The 14,903-nt window shown below is 38.0% G+C and overlaps 1 protein-coding gene across 1 annotated transcript in view; it reads left to right on the top strand.

Moving 5' to 3' along the window:
- The first annotated feature begins 447 nt into the window (after nt 1-447).
- LOC136823550 (nose resistant to fluoxetine protein 6-like) overlaps nt 448-14,903 on the top strand; it is a 52,985-nt gene continuing 38,529 nt past the window's right edge. The window contains exon 1 of the mRNA XM_067079738.1: nt 448-519. The gene's annotated coding sequence lies outside the window, so the exon portion shown is untranslated. The remainder of the gene's footprint in view (nt 520-14,903) is intronic.

Consider the following 14,903-nt stretch of genomic DNA (forward strand, 5'->3'; position numbering starts at 1 on the left):
CCAACAAATCCTACCAAAGTTGCGCGGCCTGGTTTTTACACAAATGACAGACTGAAACTAAAATTTACCGCTTAATTTTGAAAAATATATCACTCGAAAACAAAGGAATTGCTAGATTCAATCCGTCATCAAAAATGCGGCGCATATTTTAAGGCTTCACTTTTCCTTGCCTAAGAAAGGTTAAAGATTGACCTCTAGCCCTTCGGGCTTGAAACTCAATGGTTCGAATCCCACCGGTGGCGATCTGTCGGTAAGTTAGAAAACATATATAGAAATTAACTCACAAAGATCCAGAAAGTCAGAAAAACTACGAACAAGAGACTGGAAAGTACGAAATAAGTCCAAATCTGTCTTTCGTCCTTGTGAAAAAGCCACGACCACGCATTTTGCTGAAAGGACACAAAGTGACCTTCAGGCAGAAAATCATTCGATCATGTGACTGTATTTGCATTTCTCAGCAACATTCCAACTGCAGCTTAAAAATGTTAAAACTGTTTTTGATGACACTTTCAATGTGAGGTTGGTATTTTATGATTTGATTTGTTAAAAAGATAAACTGGATAGGAATTTTTATGTTTATAAACCACAGTCTAGCACACTAGTCAGAAAATCTTCTGCTGTATACTCTCCAGATCCTTGACTATTAAACCATGTGTGTGTCGGCAGATTTAGTATAAACTCTTACTACTAATAATCAGTGTGTTACTGAGTTCATGGCCATTTGTAAAATTTTATGCTTGTGAAAAATTGACAAAATAGAAATCTAGGTAAAACCAACATTGTAAAATTTATGGCACTTAAGTTACCGTAAGTTGGTCTAATGACAATGACGACCCACGGCATGGCCCGAACATGTTCGGGCCTGTTCGGACCGGTTGGCAAACGATATCATCCACCAGGATGCATCCTCTCTTTATTTTCCCCCTATTTTCTACTTTCCTATCTTCTATCCTGATTTTCTGACTTTCTCTAGTCTAGTGTTTCTAACTGTTTTCTAAGTATTTTTCTGAAATTTGACCGTACCGGTGAAATTGGTCTTCGACCCCGGTTCGAACCACCAAATGCAAGCAACCTTGGTTTACAAACCCAATGCTTAACCGCTTGCGCCAACGAGACACGGCAGAAAGTTGTCACTCACAAATACTTATAGCGTGTAATTTACCGACCTTTATTAAGAAAGCTCCCAATCCTACCGGTGCCCCTACAAGGATCCCTTCTATTCATTAATTCAGAGGGTACATACGTACAATTTCCTGAATGTAAAATAAAATGGTAATAAAATAAAATCTATCTAAATATAATAAAATCTAGAATTTAATAAAAAGGCAACCACTTTGGATTAAGAGGTAATATTGAATATTGCAGAAAAAAGAACTTAGATTACAGAGGAATTTATTGGTTACCAAAAAGAGCTACATGGCTGTATTGACATTGAAAACAAACTAAAGGCTAAAAATGTGAACGATAAAAATATGTGAAGGATAAAAGCAATTCTGAGTAAAAACATTTTATTAACTAATATATAAAACATAAGATAAATTGAAATAAATTAGATTGCAAGGTTGAATTGAGGAGAAAAACTACAGAAGAAGTTATATGACCTCACGCATCACTGAAAGAATTTTGAAAACTTGATAAGCCAAGACAAGATTAATTAACACTGAGATTTGAAGCAAACTTAAGAAAATAATCTATTTGAGGAAGGCCACTAATTTATCATTAAATATATCTAACGACTCAGCATTAACCAGACCAGCTGAAAGCATATTCCATTTTTTGATTGTGTATGGGTAGAAGGAGTAGGTATACCGTTGAATTGCACCTTGGATTGGCTGAAATCGAAGATCATTGCATCTCTGAGGTTTAATGGTATTAGGAGGCATGAACTTGATTCCATTGTGAAACTGGTAGAGAGATGTTAAGCGCTTGACTGTACGCCTCTGCTCCAATGTTTGCAGGTCAAGGTTCTTAATCATACTAGTTGGAGAGGCTTCTCGTTGCCATTGATTAGAAATCCATCTAGCTGATTTTCGTTGTACAGACTCTATGTGTCGATTGAGTTTTAGATTTCCCTACGTGATCTTAAGTTAGGTCACAGGGTACGGATGCCCCTAAGAAGGCCTTCGGCCTTATATTGTGACTCTCGAGCTCCAACCCTAACCCTAAAACTGATAATAACCGAACCCCCGTCTAGGTCCGCAGATTGAAAAATTTCACTTGCATCCTGGTGGATGATATCGTCTGCCAACCGTTCGGACCATGCTCGGGCCACAAAAAAGTATTATTGAATCGGCCCGAACATTTTGTTCGGACTATGTTCGGGCCATGTATTTACAATTGATAGGAATAGTAGAATTTAATTTTATTTACCTTTCCTGGTTTATCATCATCCATTGCTAAATATTTTCATTAGACAAATTCAAAGTTCCAAACACCAGTTTGATTCACAAAGCTGTATAACAGTACAAAAAACAATCCAGAAAAATTCTGCTTCGAATAGGAGAAGACCACGAGAAAAGGGAACGGGATAAAGAATAAAAAGAAGACATTATGTAAGATTCAAATCATTCTTTTTAATAATTTTCCTAACTTAATTGGAAAATAGATGATTAACTTTTATATTTGAACAATATATATTTGAATAAAGATGAAGATTTTTAAATTTGTTTGCTAAAATAAGGAATTTAAAATATAAATATTGGGTCCTGAAATTACACCCACGATTGAGCAAAGTTTCGAAAACCTGGCCCGAACATGGTCCGAAACTGTGCGGGCCATTTTTAAAAAGTATTAAATGCCGTGGGTTGTTCAGGGTCGTTGACAATGTCGACATCCCTTTTCGAATTCCGACACCCTTCTTTAGAGATAGGAATAATATGAAGGCCGGAATCACTGATAGCCAGACAGTGTCAATCGAACAACGAATCGAGTGCCGAATCAATTGAACGCAATTGAACACAATCGCATAATTGCAATTCGATTGTCAAACGCAATCGAATCGCAATCGAATATTACTCAGGATTTGCCGTTCGATTGCTTCAATTATGTTTGATTGTATTCGATTAGGGTTATGAGTACCCATTTGATTTACTGACCAGGATTAAATCGTGTGAAAAAGAATAACATACGCTTTTAAAAATAAATATAGAGTGATATAATAATAACATACAAAACAAATAATATAATATGTGTTTATAACATAATATTATGCTTGTTTGCTTTAAAACATGTGTTTGAGAGAATCAAAGACTACTTCCTAATGTCGTTTCATATCCAATTATATTTCCTGCATCATATTGAGTATGAATGTAATTCTTAATCAAAGTAACCTTAGAACTATTGTATTTTATGATGTCATCTGTTGCGGCCATGATAACATTGGCCCCAACCAGTGTAGACCTAAAGCTCTAAAACAGCATCTAATAACATGAAAACCAGAATATGATTCTTCAATGGGAATCAAAACTATAAAGTGCACTTACAAACATCAATTTGTCAGATCTAACAAAATTAATAACCAACCGCACTGTCATCATTGACAATAAAACAAACGATTTTCCTTCAAGAGTCTTGTAAACATTCCAACAACTTCCATTGAAATGATCTATCACAGCTCAGTCTACCATTTTTAGCGCGGTCCGAGGATTGAGCCGAGAACGCTCCGCGAACTCCTGCGTGGGTGAAAAACTTCAATCTGTCAATCATTTTCTCAAGCGAAGAGTACGCGAAGCGATTCTAGCTTTACCATAGTGCCACGGGTCATCAATGGATAGTATTCAATTCATTATCGCTTTATTTTCATTCCTAGAACTTTTGCAAAAAAAAGGAAAAATAGAAAAGTTGTATTTTTTACTGCTCTATTCACATACTGAATTTGAAAGATCTTCTATGTGGCGTTTTTTTTGCAAACTTCAAAAAACTGATTTTTGTCCCGCCTTTGCAGGACTTTGGCTTAAGTGCTTGAGTGCAGCATAGGGTACAAAGTCCAAACATGCGTTTCCCGTAATTTTTGTGTGTTAAGAGTTAGGTCTATACTGCCAACAGACTTGTGTATATAGTATGACGTATGTTGTTTTGGTAGCTATATTCCCATTTGGGAATTAGCGTAAGATATCGCGTTTTAATGTTTAATTTAATTAGTTTTTTAATGCTACAATGCACAATTTTCTCTATTTTTATCTCGCCCTTTTTTGCTTTTGAATTCAATCTAGAAATTGTTATGAGAACGTGTAGACGTTTTGAGGAGTTTGTAGAAACTCCATTTTCACTTCTCGTTGGAGAAAATTTACAGTTACATTTTAGAGTTCATTGAATTGATTTTCATTTTGGATTTACTTGAGAATTTATTTTGGTGTTTCCTGTGGAGACATCTATAAACAGTGCTTTGGAGCTTATGTTTCAGTAAGTTTTTCCTATATTTTTTGACTTGTAATTTTTCCTATTTTTGTACATTTTTTTGGTACTAGATTCTCTAGGATTCTTAAGATTTTTGCTTTGATTTTGGTCACCTTTTGTCCTGGTCTGTGACTTTCTTTTAGTCGATTTTGGGATCATTCTCCTAGCTATTTCTGCTCACAGACCGTTAGTCTTATGGGCATCACATTTCGTCCTTTGGTCGTATTGGCTTCATACTCTATTTCTGGCCTCTATTTGCCCTCTGTTTGCTCTAGGACCATTTTACCTTTTGAGTTCCGCATTGTTTTCCGTATTCCGGAATTGGCCCTTTCCATCCGGAACTGGCTGATTTCCGAAATTCGGAACTTAGCTATTTTTATTTTATTTTAAATTTTAATTAGACTTTCTTTGTATTTTTCTAGCCTCTGATTCAATAAAGAGCGTTGTAACACACCACACTGTTTCGGGGTTCCACAAATGTCATCAAAATTTTTGGTAGAAAGTGTCAGTTTAGTGATAAAAATGACAAAAGAAAATGTCATTGGTTTTCTTGCTCTAAAAGCTATTCTTTACAAATTTTCCAATGCTAAAATGACTGTTAATTTGTATCCTTTTGTACAATGAGCATCACCTTCAGTATAATAAATCTTTTTGGAGGAATTTGACTTACTATTATTATATTTCAATATTTCGTAAATATCTTTGCAAGAAAGTGCCTTTTTTTGTCAGCATTCTGACATGTAAAAAGAAGAGATAATCGTAAGATGTTACTAGCCAGCACCTTACAATTTTCCTGATTTTTAAAGCTATAATATGATGTTGGTTACTTGATTGGAATACTGTTTTGTTTAGGGATCTTCTCAAAAATATAATCGATTTTCGATTATTAAGTTCGATTAATGATTCGACTATTTAATCGAATAGCTGCCCGTTTAGTCGAATAGCTTCGACTATTTAATCTCCTATATTCGATTATTTAATCCTTGTATTCGATTAATTAATCCTTTTTCGCTTATATCTTAGGGATCCTTAGGGCAGTGGCTAGGGCCAGACCTAGGGTCTCGCTCTAGAATGGAGAAGTGTGGCGCCTCCTTCCCTCCACTAGCCTGGGTGTTCGCCTTGAGCAAGCGTTACTCCACCCACGCTCCCCTTGTCAGGGTCATGACACCAACTGGCAATGATGTTCTGACAACTCGTCATCTTCATTGGCAACAGCAATGTGGCTTGTCAACTCGGCATCCTCGTTGGTACCCTGGCGGATATCAGAATCAACTCGGTCCTATATCTGGCATCTATTGCAACAGACTATCTTCATTTGGCTGCCCTAGCTTGCTTTGCCGCCGTGTCCATGGAGTTTTCTGCCAAGGGAAGTTGCTCTTGTCCCAAGCAGCTTCGACATACATTGGGACAGCCTTACAGTTTATGTATGATTAGAACTTCGTAAGAGGGGGATACCACTACTGCATCCGAGAAAACCGATGAATACACGAAATCCTTTCAACCTCACACTTGGTTCGTGGAATGTACGCACGACAAACGACACTACCAATTCAATCAGACCCGAACGAGCAACTGCAATCGTTATTATTTTATTTATTTTATTTATTTATTATTTATTAAAAGATTTACAGTCCAGGCACACTAGGGCCTCTAAACCGGTCTATCTACATAATGATTACAAAAGTGATCTTGAATCGTAACGTAACGGGTGCTTTATCCATGCCTGAGTCAGTTCTTCTTTAAATGCTTTGATTGACTTAGCATTAACAACATTTTTTGGGAGCTGGTTCCACGCCGATATGCATCTATAATAAAATGATTTTGTTTGCACACCCCTTAATCCATCATCTGAGAAATTAGGGATCAATTCGTAATCATGTTTACGATGGGGACGAGTTCGGCGAGAAAACTTTTTGACGATGGTATTTTTGTCATAGAAGTGAAGGTGTTTGTATATTTGAACCATGTCGCCAAATTGTCTCCTAAATTCAAGAGATGGTAAGTCCAGTTTTCGCAGGCGCTGCTCGTATGTTAAATTTCGTAGACGACGTACCATTCTTGTTGCACGCCTTTGAACCCCTTCAAGTAGGTTGACGTGCTTACGCAATCTAGGTGCCATACAGATTGAGCATATTCCAAATGAGGTCGAACAAAGGTGGTATACAGTGTGTAAAGTGTCCTGGGACATAATTCCTCGAAGCCTCTTCTGATCACACCGAGAATTGAGTTTGCTTTCTTGACCTGTTTCGATATGTGCTCTTCAAAGGTAATATCGGAGTCGATCAGCACACCTAGATCCTTTTCAAGGGAAACGTGTTCAAGTTGGTTTCCATCTAACGAGTATGGGTGTGCATGGATGATGTTCTCGAATTTCCCGAGAGTTAGTACATGGCATTTATCTGGATGGAATTTTAAAAGCCATTTTCTCGACCAATGTCCTGTTGGATTGTCAAAGAATCCTCGATTGAGTTGATCTCTTTGACTATCTTCGTATCATCGGCAAATAGGAAAATAGATGAGATGACGTTGTCCGGGAGGTCATTGATATAGATAACAAAGAGAAGTGGTCCAAGGACACTTCCTTGAGGAATACCACTTACAACGGAGTTTGTACTTGATCGAGCTTGATCGACCTTTACGAGTTGCTTTCTGTCTGTCAAGAAAGACTCTATCCATCGTAGACAGTTACTTGATATTCCATATCCTTCAAGTTTCTTCAGCAAGCGACGGTAGGGAACAGTATCGAAGGCTTTAGCAAAATCGAAATATATCGTATCAACTACTTTACCATTAGCAATGCTTTCGCAGCACTTATCCAAGTAGTTCAGGAGTTGAGTAACTGTTGATCGGTGACTGATGAAGCCGTATTGTTTATTTGACAATAGTTTTTGATCTTGTAGATGATTCATGATATGCCTCCTTAGAAATGATTCCATCAATTTACAAACAACTGATGTCAGGCTGACTGGTCTATAGTTTATTGCTAGATTTTGAGCACCCTTGTTCTTGTAAATTGGCGAAACGTAAGCCATCTTCCATTCTTTCGGTATGATTCCACACGACAAGGTTTTATTCATTATGATCGCCAAAGGCTCGGCTACGTGGTCGACCAATTCTACCAACATTTTGGGATGAATTTCATCTGGACCAAAGGATTTGTTGGTGTCAATCAGTTTTATCTGTTTCTTCATCATCTCCTCGGTGACGAATAGATCACTAATCTTCTTATCTGTTCGTGCAGGGAAGTCTGGTAATTCACCCTCTGGCTCATCAGTAAAGACACTACAAAACTGCTTTTGCAAGATGTTTGCCTTCTCGTGGTCGTCATGTTTAAGAGACGATTTATCGTCAGGGTTCTGAAGAAGTGGCGAAACTCCACTTGTTGATTTGAGTTTACTTCTTACGTGAGACCAAAAGATCTTGGGTTTCTCTTTGGATTTGTCACAGATACTCTTCTCATATACCCGATGTGCCTTCACCAGCATTCGATTTACTCTATTCCTTGCGAGTACATAGTTGGCGCGGTGATGATCTCGGTAGAGAGGTGGAGATCTTAACCACCTTCTATTCAGCAATTTCTTTCTCTTGATTTCATCTTGCAGGTCCTTTTTTATAGGGATTTTGCCTTTATTCTTCCAAAAGCTGTTACCTACTTCTTTCAGTGGTACAAACCTATTTCTGAGGTCGAGTATAGCTTCTTTGAAAGTTTTCCAAAGATCATCCACTGATGTTTCCACGGATGCTTTCTTGAAACTTTGTTTCCAGTCTCTTAAGCTAAGATCGTTATTCATCGATTGGAAATTGGCCGACGCAAAGATATATCTTGTCTGTACACTTTTGGGGTGAGCGTAACAAGCAAATTTGAACGCTAACGAGCTATGATCACTTTTACCAAGTGGACTTAAGTAATCTAGATTCACTATTTGATTTTCTTCCCTGTCAATATCAGGTCGATTAGAGATGGGTCATCTGTTCCACGACATCGAGTTGGCTCGTCAACGTGTTGATGAAGATATGCATCTCTCAAAGCATCTAGAAACTTTTCTTCTTTACTATCTTCTATGTGTGGGGTTGTCCAATTTTCCCAATTTATCGTTGGGAAGTTGAAGTCTCCTAGCAAACATTTGTGGGAATACTTGTTGTTCAGTGCAATAGATTTGATCAGACAATTCAGGTTGCTGTTATTTTCGTTTGATGATGTAGAACTGCTTGGACTTCGGTAGATGCACGCGACAACAAGCAAATCTTTTCCAGATAATTGTACTTCAATCATGCATACTTCGTTGAAAGTGATTGGAGGTTTGACATCGGCTACTAAATGTTTTATCGAGGTGTGAACAAGTATGACAACGCCACGCCCTTGATCTGTGTCTAAGTTAACTTGACTAGCAATTTTATAATCATCGAATTCGTATTCATGTAATTCCCTCAACGTACCTACTTTTGTCTTCGCTTCGCAGATAGCGACGATGTGAGGCTTTTCCTCATGGGCCATGGACTGTAATTCCTTAATTTTAAATGAAGTCAACTGATCGGGATTTGTATACAGAACTTTCATATCTTTGATTAATTTTTCTTTTTGAGCAAAGTTGGCTCCTGTTGGTCGATGATATTTGTCTCCGTTAGGTTGTTCGAGAAGGAGACATTCTTCATTGTTGGTGACTGGTTGGGGGTTGACGGTTTTCTGAGTGGTACTTCTTGACAGTGAAGCCGTTTTTTGAATCACCCCGGACGCGATATATTTCTGTTGCTGGTTTTTCGGTTTCATTAAGTTCTTTAGCTTCAATAGACAGTAGGCGCAATTTCTTACGCATTTCAGGTGTAAGATCTTCAGTAACGCTCACTCCAGAAAACTTTTCATTCCCTTTCAGAGCTGGTAAATTTCCAAGAAGATTGAATTTCTCGTCTTCGTTCAAGAGGCAGATCAGAATGGGACGCTTCTTATCGTTCGAGGTCTTACCCAAACGGGCAATACGCTTAATGGTAACGTTTGAATGGGTTGTTTTAATGAGATCCTCAACCCAGCTCCTGTCCGTGTTGGCATCTTGTTCTGGTACTCCATGAACAATAATGTTTGAAGCACGCTTCTGTTTGTTCGTTTCCTCGGCTTCTTCTTCCCGCAGAGCTTCTTTAATCACCTCTTTGATCGAAGTATTGGGCTCATCCTGTGAAGGGTCTTTCACCACATCAGCATACGACTGCTTTACCTCAGCCATCTGGTTTTCAACACTCAAGAGTGTCGCTTTGATTTCATCAATAATTGACGCCTTCATGGTTGCACCAAGTTCGGTGATTTTCTCATGGATTTTATCGTTCATTTCTTCGACAGTACATCTCTCGATTGACTTGTCTTTGAGTTTTGCATTACGGGACTTTAGTGTCTGGACTGACTTGATTAACTTCCTCTCATTATCGTCATATACTTCGATAGCACGATCACGCTCTGAGATATCATTTTTTAGTTTGGTAAAGTCGTCGTCCTCAACTGCACCACAAAGAGCAGGGAGATCTTTCGGTACTTCAACACAGTTGTTGCAGCAGAAGGTCCATCGTCCATTTCTTTTCGCTTTTGCGTTCAAAAAAGCCTGAATTTGGTATGGTGGGAGTCTGGAGCATTTATAATGTACGAAACGTTCACATGCCATACATACTAAGATGTTTTCTTCGAAACCGTAACATTTCGCTTCGGAGCATCGGAGATCGTCAAAATTTTGACTGGGATGGTCTTCTATGGAAGTGTCAGCTGATGTGTCCTCATCCATCAGGAATCGATGTTGAAGTGTGGAAAAAAGCTCTAGTTTAGGTGGAAAAAATACAGATTTTTTGATTTTCTTAATAATCATAACACGAGAACTTGCTAAAGCTAACATTGATATATGTGCACTGAGCGAAGTTAGACGAGAAGGACAAGGAAACCTAGTCGAAAGGGATTATACAATATACTGGAGCGGAGGCACTAAGAAGGAAGCCGGTGTTGGATTTGCCATTTCTAACAAATTATCTTCTTTCGAAATGACCACAGTACCGATAAGCAATAGATTGATGGTGTTAAGAATTTGACTCCATTCTGGAAAATATCTTAAACTTGTCAGTGTATACTCCCCAACTATGCAACGCACACAGGAAGAGAAAGAACTCTTTTACCAATCTCTCACGTTTACGTTCTGACAGAGACGACCTTTATCTTATTCTCGGTGACTTCAACGCAAGAGTGGGATCAGATTGGCAACTTTGGCCAAACGTCCTCGGGAAGCATGGTATCGGAAAAATGAACTCAAACGGACTTATGCTACTCGATTTTTGCACCCAAAACTCATTCACTGTTATGGGTTCTGTTTTCCAACTTTCGAATAAATTTAAAACCTGCTCCTGGCAACATTTACGGTCAAAACATTGGCATCAGATTGATCACGTCCTCGCCGATCCTCAAACAAGACCCCACATCTCAATCACCAAAACGTATCTTGATGTTGATTGCTACTCAGACCATAAACTTGTTATATGTAAATGTTTCTTCCGTTTGTTTCGAAAAAGAAAAGGAACGAAAGCTCCATCCAGACCGAAATACAGCATTACGCCAGAAAGAATTTTGGAACTTCAACGTCGTCTAGATAATGATCTTGCGAACTCTGAAATTAATTGGGAAAACTTAAAAACTTCTCTGCTATCTGCTACGTCAAACACCTTTCCCAAACAAAGAAAGCAAAACAGAGATTGGTTTGATGAAAATGATCAACAGATTCTTACACTTCTTAAAGACAAAAATGGAACCAGGGCCGACCCTAAAAGAAAAAAAGTTTCTGGTCCATCGGCCGGGTGAAATTTTTGTTCGTCGCCACCCGGCCGCATTTTTTTTTCATAAGAACCAAATAGATAACAGATGATACTTTCTTCTTAAAAACCTTTACTCGTGACTCATTCAAACTGTTACATCGTTCCTATATAACACTCTTCGAAAAGTTTGTTTATTAATTAGCAACACGTTTGTTTCAGTGAAAGAGAGAACAAATATAAAGACAGAATGTGGGGTAACACAAACAGCCAGAGAGATGATTTTTTTCTTCCTAATTTTTCTTATTAGAAATCATGAAAAGGACCAAAAAAAATTTTTCCCGGCCGCCCGCATGACATTTTTTTTCGTCACCCGGTGGACCGGAAACGAAAAATTTTTTAGGATCGGCCCAGGCGTGAGATCCAACAAGAAGTGAGAAAGATAAAAAATGATTGGTTCATCCAAAAAGCGTCAGAAGCTGAAAGATATCGTTTGGAAAACAATCTGAAAGACTTTTACGCTACTCTTCGTGAGGTATACGGTCCTTCATCTCGCAATTCACACCCTATCAAATCGAAAGATGGGAAGTTGCTAACAACCAAAGGTGAAATAAAGGAACGTTGGGTCGAACACTTTTCAGAACTTCTCAACCGACGAAACAGTTCTTGATGAAATCGATCAACATCCTATCGATTACTCACTTGATGAACCGATCACCGAAAAAGAGCTTGACGATGCAATAAAATGGTCTAAACTTGGTAAAAGCCCAGGTCCCGATGGCATAATTCCTGAAGCAATATCATTTGGTGGACAGTCAGTCAGAAACTTCATTTTTTCATTATTCACGATATTCTGGACCACACTTAAGTTGCCCTCTGATTTAATCGATCCCAACATCACCGTTCTATTTAAGAAAGGCAATCGTAGTGTCTGCGGAAATCATCGTGGCATATCCTTACTCAGTTGAGTTGGGGAAATCTTTGCCGATATCGTTTTACACAGAATACAGAAGCTTGTCAATAATGTATATCCAGATTCACAACACGGTTATCGTAGCAAACGTGGCATAATCGACGGCATTTTCACGGTTCGTCAGCTAATGGAGAAATCTAAGAGAGCAATGTCGTAACCTGTATATCGTTTTCATTGATTTCACAAAAGCGTTTGATTGATACTGTCAATCGTCCCCTTTTATTTAAACTTCTCTTCAAAATCGGATGCCCGCCAAATCTTCTTAAAGCAATCCAGCTGCTATATTCAAATATATGTCAAAGCGAGACTCGTCATTGAAGGTGAACTTTCGAAGCCTTTCAACTACGATTGTGGTCTGAAGCAAGGTTGTAAATTAGCCCCTACCCTCTACGGTTTATATGCTGCGATAGCCCTTTGGATCGCTTTCAAAGATAACACAGAACATTCAATTTACGTACGTTTCCGAATGGATGGCAACCTCTTCGACCTTAGAAGATTAAAAGCGAAAACGTAAACTTTCCACATGTATATCCGTGAAGCTCAATATGCCGACGACATCGCTGTGTTCAGTGATACTTCCGAAGGACTGCAATCTCTACTAACAAGCTCATCTTACTGCCAAGAGATTCGGTCTGCAAATAAACGCCAAAAAGACTGAGCTTATGTGCCTAGGTCCTGAGTGTGACTTCTTTATTGACGAAACGAAACTTAAATGTACCGACCGTTTCAAATATCTCGGAAGTATATTGTCTAAAGAATCGAATCTCAAAGATGAATTGATCACACGTATCCAAGCCACATCTTGTGCATTCGGCAGACTAAAAGACAGAGTCTTCAACAACCATGATTTGACAACACGTACGAAAGTTACAGTTTTCAACCGATGTTTAATGCCTATACTACTTTATGGTTGTGAAACATGGACTTTATATTCCCACGAAATAAAGCAATTAAGAACTGTACAACAACGTCATCTGCGAAACATTCTGCATATTAAATGGGATGATTTTGTCAGTAACGAGGAGATATTAAGGAGATCCGATTCGGTAGATATCGAAGTTATGCTAGCCCAGAATCAACTCCGTTGGCTCGGTCACGTTGCCCGTATGGACAACAATCGAACTGTTAAGCAACTTTTTTACGGTGAACTAGTTCTCGGCAGCAGACCAATTGGGCGTCCACGCTTGAGGTACAAAGATAACATAAAAGCTCTACTTAAGATTGGTGACATCCTTCACTCGTGGAATGATTCAGTTTCAGACCGATCCGGTTGGAGACGTAATGTGTCATCTGTCTGTGAAAAATTGAATGTAAAACGTGTGGATATGTATGAAAGAAGAAAAGAAAGAAGAAAAAGATAATATATTTTTTCTTAGTTCTCTTGTATTTTTAACTGTATTTTACTCGAATATCGAGTTTAGGCGTATTATTATTATTATATTAGGGATCCTCTCAAAACTACCGAATTTCGGTAAAATGGTTTTCGGTTAAATTCGGCTGTTTGTTTTGGACAATTTCCCACCCATCGCAGTGAAAGAGGATAAAAAATGCTAAAAAATGATGTATAAAAAAGTACAGGGTGTAATCCAATTTTCATCGATTTTTTTGCCTTGAAGTTATATCTTTTTTCAAATGCTGTAACGTCAATTTTAACTTCAATGGAAGCGCAATTTTGAGAAAAAAAAATCCCTTTATTTTACAAATCACCGACACATATCTACTCATTCTCTTTAGCATTTTTTACCTCCAAAATAAATAAAACTTACTGGTTATCCTTGGGAGTTTTTGATATCCAAAAATGAATCACCATTAATAAAAACAAAGTTTAGATAAATAAAGGCTCCCATCGAAAACTGAATTTTGTAGGGAGGAAAGTCTGTAGTGAAAACTGAAGCAAACAAAGCATTCCATTTCCATACATACATACCTCTTACAACCATATCTCAATGTAATAAATTTTATAACTTTCTGTTTTCAACGTCTTTTCAAAATACGAATAAAATCACAATATTTTACTTTAGGTTTAATTTTTATGGTTGTGAAACATGGACTTTATATTCCCACGAAATAAAGCAATTAAGAACTGTACAACAACGTCATCTGCGAAACATTCTGCATATTAAATGGGATGATTTTGTCAGTAACGAGGAGATATTAAGGAGATCTGTTAGCCCAGAATCGACTCCGTTGGCTCGGTCACGTTGCCCGTATGGACAACAATCGAACTGTTAAGCAACTTTTTTACGGTGAACTAGTTCTAGGCAGCAGACCGATTGGGCGTCCACGCTTGAGGTACAAAGATAACATAAAAGCTCTACTTAAGATTGGTGACATCCTTCACTCGTGGAATGATTCAGTTTCAGACCGATCCGGTTGGAGACGTAATGTGTCATCTGTCTGTGAAAAATTGAATGTAAAACGTGTGGATATGTATGAAAGAAGAAAAGAAAGAAGAAAAAGATATATATTTTTTCTTAGTTCTCTTGTATTTTTAACTGTATTTTACTCGAATATCGAGTTTAGGCGTATTATTGGTCAGCCCCGGTGACCCTTCAAATCGGTTCCGCGATTTTTTTCCAGCAGCAGCATCCGCAGCGCATTTGGATTTGTTTTTTAACTCCGATTTCGGATTATTTTCGGAAAACAAGTTATCGGTAAAACTTTGGGGCGAAAAATATTTTCTATAGGAAGAGAAAAAGAAACACGTCACTTCATTTATTAAGATTTGCGCATAATATAAGAATAATAAAAGTACACTATGTAA

Source organism: Clytia hemisphaerica, unplaced genomic scaffold, assembly GCF_902728285.1.
Source record: "Clytia hemisphaerica strain Z4C2 unplaced genomic scaffold, Clytia hemisphaerica genome assembly, whole genome shotgun sequence".
Classification (NCBI taxonomy): Eukaryota; Metazoa; Cnidaria; class Hydrozoa; order Leptothecata; family Clytiidae; genus Clytia; species Clytia hemisphaerica.